Genomic DNA, 4,160 nt, shown 5'->3' on the forward strand with positions numbered 1-4,160 from the left:
ATTCCTGCAGAGCAACCACAAGATGGTGCCTTCTAATTTCTGAGAGGGAATTTAATTGTCACTTTTTAATAAAATTTATGTCACAATGCTTACCTATAATTGCAGCCTTTCTAAAAATGCTAAAGGCTCGTATTATTTCCCATTGTTTATGATACAAACATCTAATTATGTCATCTACTTGGAAACATGTTATTATCAGACCTTTTTTATCTAGCCAATCTTGACAATAAATGCTCAGTCATTTGCATTTTATAATTGCTTTTGCTGCTGAATGACCTGCTCCCTTATTTTAACAGGTACTCAGAGGGCAGTGAATAAGCAAGGTTAGAAACAGAAGCCATTTAAAACAATTACTATGTCTTTTTTTTTCTTTTTTTTCTTTAATTGATGTGCATCAACGCATTATGGCTCTATGTCCATTTCACGCATTTAGTTTTGTTTAGTTCATATTATTATCATATAGGCCAGGGAAAACATTGACCTTGAAGACCATTAATATTCAGCATAATATATTGATAATTCTCAGTTTGAGAATTTATTGACCTTTCCTTTGATTTTGTGTGTTGGGGTTTTTTTTTAAGTTTTCTCTGAGATTATTTCCATTTTCTTACGACTTTTACACAGTAATTAGATACTACTGTAAGTGTCAGCTGTGTGATAGAAACTACACGTGCACTGCTGAAAACATTAGGATGAAATTCACAGTATTGATGAAGGCAGTGCCACAGACATATCAATCATTCCTTGTTGTCACCCTTGTAAATTGTTGTCCTTGTGCCTATCCCGGTCAGGGTTTCTTTGGAGAGGGTGGCATTGGCTGGAGAAGTTATCTGCAAACCTGGCTTTATTAATGCAGTGGTCCCACAACTTTCTCAAGAGGAAAGGAAGGGCCAAGAGCTGATAGGCTGAAACAGCTGTTGCGCTGTTCCATATGCAGTTACACATCATCCTGATTTTTCTTCTCTCAAATATGATTTAACTGTTCCCGATTTGTTTACATGGAGTCAGTAGAAATGTTAATAAGAGGTTCTTTTCCAAGGTCCTTCTGTGATCTATTTGTACCAGGATAAGTTTCATTAATTATGTCATACAGTGCTTCTTTTTAGAATTGATGTGAGCAAAGTGCAATATATAGCTTGTCCTATATGGGTAGGACTTACAGGAAGAAGTTGATAATTACTGGAATATTGTGATGCTTCTTTGTCAGCAGAATGTGTAGAAAGTAAATATTTTAATCATTGTTGTAATTGTTATCTTACCAACAGTGCAAAACCAAATTTCAACAGTTTCACATGAAAAAATGAAAATGTTTTAGGATCCTTCTTGTTTTACCATAATATTTCATGGTATGGTGGTTTGGGTTACTTTTCCAAATTTTATTAAATTAGTGTTCACTAAAGTATTTTTCTTTACTTTCTCAAAAAAATGCAGTTATGTCAGTTTTTCTGGATTTCAAAAATATTCCTAAGAGTTTAATATCAAAAGCCTTTGAATCTGGGACAGTAATTTATAGTAGTTTTGGAACAATACCAAAGTAAATCTCAGCCTAGTGATTTCTTTCCAGAGGGAGACAAGTTCAAAAGATTTTAAAGTTGAAAAGCCTGTTCCTCAGGCTACGAGAAACAAAAGAATATGGGCATTCTTGGTAAATTGAAGTAAAAGTTTTGGGATTTATATCCCAAGTAGCTTTTATACAATCTACAGTCAGTGATGTAGTCTGTATTCTTGTGTCACATTTTTTAATGGAGTAACCTCAGAAATTTTAATTTTGGCTGGGAAAAGCAGCAGCTGGGACAGGTAATGAAAGAAAACATATTTCCAACATTAGCACACTGCATTCTGCAGATATGCCATTGTAAAATTGGGAACTTCTATCATCCTGTAGTCCCCTGAACACTGTAAGAGTGTGTACAAACTTGTATGGGTAATTTGTGCATAAGCGTAGAGATTACCTGAATTTCAGGTATTAATTTGAATTAAATGCCCTCTTGGAAACCATGTAAGTATATATTAGAGGATATTTTCTAAAGGGAGGAACTGTTGCAAAACCCAACAAATCAAAACAAAACTCTCCAAAACCAAAATCAAATCGACAGCCTACACCTCCAAACACCTTTAACAGAAGAAAAAAAAAAAAAAAAGGAAAAAAGCAAGTTACCAACTGTGGCATTTTAAAGTAATTTTCAAACAATAAAACACTAAAACCAAGACTCTATTTTGATTTTTGATTGCCGTAACTAGTATCTATATGGTAATAGACCTTTTTTCTGAGGTATTTTTAATATCTTAATTTGTGTCTTTCAAAAAACAACAGAAAATTTAGAAGTGTATGTAAAGTTGACCATTACACGAGTACCTAAGTATACAAGTACAGGAGGTTCACTATAGTTCCATAGTCATTCAGTCAAAGATCAGAGCTTAAATCATAGGTCTGAGTTGTGGAATATTTTAAGTTTGACAAGAATTTGAAGTTGTATAAAAAAAAATTTGGAAACCCCTGCATTTTGCTTACTTTATAGCAAATACAGTTCACTTTCACTCATCAGTAGAAAGAACCATGCACATTATATAATTATTTTCTCCTCTGATAAAAATATTTTCTTCATTCTAATGAAAAAAATCAGATCATACAACATTTGTGTCTTTCTAATAATTTTTCATTGTCTTCTTCTAAATATTACTTTAGCATATAATATTTTAATATAGAACATTATACTTTCAGTTTTGAATTGATGAGCTATACTGTAGTTAAGTGTAGTAGCAAATACAATTTAGTTCAGCTGATTTATTTACTTTGACTTTTGTATAGGTCAGCAAAGTAACAACAAGCACTTCCAACTACCTTTTAGATTGAGAAAATGTCAGGTGAAACCATATAATTGTAGAGAAATGGCTGCTAAACCTTTTGAGATTATGCACTGCAATATGACTATAATAGTGTTTCCAAAACAGTAGAAAACCTTGGCATTAAGTTAATACTAATAGTCTCTCTCTGTTCAATATGATTTGAGGCCATGGCAAATTTTTTTAGTTCATACTATCACACTGAGCTATAAAAATAGTATAAATTTTTGCAATGAATAATGTACAGAGCACTTAAGCTGAGCAAAATTTGAAAAAAGGTGTTTAGAATTCAGGTAAGAAAGATTATATTTATTTTCTAAAATGTCTCTGTAAAATTAACTATTTATTTACAAATTATGCTATACAAAGCATTTTAATCCAGATAGATTGGTACTACAAAGCATCAATTACATATCATCATCATTTCCTTTCACCATGCCTGGTGATCAACAAACCTGACATTCCTTGGACAATAAGAATGAATTTAGATGTAGGATCAAAGATCATTCAACAAGTGAATGAACTTTCACATCCCATGGCTGAGAATACAAGATCTTAGGGGATTGACTCAGTGCAACCAGGATCACCTCTGCTGAAAGGCAGAGAATTATCCTGCGCAGCTGTGATTGCAAAATACAGACCCATTAACATTGCAATGGATGTTGTTCTAAACCAGTTAGGCAGTGCCAGATATTCTGTTATTTATTTTCTCAGTGGCAGCTGCATGGCTGAGGTAGTATTAATTGCTCTCAGTCCTTATTAAACACCTGTGAGTCATGTGCAGCCATTGTCCAGGGACATGAGACAGCAGTACTATGTTCTGGAAGAAGATCTGGACTGGTGTGACACGGTTTACGTCAGTGGAAATTATTGCCTCTGACTGAAACACTAATGACAAAAAGCAAAAAATCTTTCCATTTGAAAACACAGACCCAAACCTGGAGAAATGTGAGACTGTCAGCCTCTTCCAGAAGAGGTTGAACTGACAAACAAGGACAGAAGATATCTTCTGAGTGCTTGCCTTTACCTGTCCAACACAGAACCTGTCTCCCAGGGATTAAACTGCCATCACCCCCCTATATCAGCCAGGCACTGGAAGCTCAAAATGACTGCACCATCCTGGTCTGACAGTAGAGTAGAACTGTGTATCATCTGCGTGTCAATGACACCACAGCCCAAATTATTTCATTATCTCCTCAGTGGCCTCATATACATGTTGAAAGGAGAGATGACAGGATGAAACCTTGTGGAATCCTGCATGAGAGAGAGCCCTCGGGGCTGATGAGCAATTGCCCTATGCCATCCTCTGGGATTTC

At 34.7% G+C, this 4,160-nt stretch overlaps 1 protein-coding gene across 3 annotated transcripts in view; it reads left to right on the forward strand.

Annotated features, from left to right (window-relative positions):
• The window catches only part of GRIK2 (glutamate ionotropic receptor kainate type subunit 2), a 360,593-nt gene that overhangs the window by 346,028 nt on the left and 10,405 nt on the right, over positions 1-4,160 (forward strand). The window contains exon 16 of one of the 3 annotated variants that reach the window (XM_017739568.1): positions 1-4,038. This exon is cut by the window's left edge and continues 3,813 nt beyond it. The exons of the other annotated variants lie outside the window; for them this stretch is intronic. The gene's annotated coding sequence lies outside the window, so the exon portion shown is untranslated. Of the gene's footprint in view, positions 4,039-4,160 lie in introns of those variants that run through there. 3 annotated transcript variants of the gene reach the window in all.

The sequence above is a fragment of the Corvus brachyrhynchos genome, unplaced genomic scaffold, assembly GCF_000691975.1.
Source record: "Corvus brachyrhynchos isolate BGI_N302 unplaced genomic scaffold, ASM69197v1 scaffold14, whole genome shotgun sequence".
NCBI classification, from domain to species: domain Eukaryota; kingdom Metazoa; phylum Chordata; class Aves; order Passeriformes; family Corvidae; genus Corvus; species Corvus brachyrhynchos.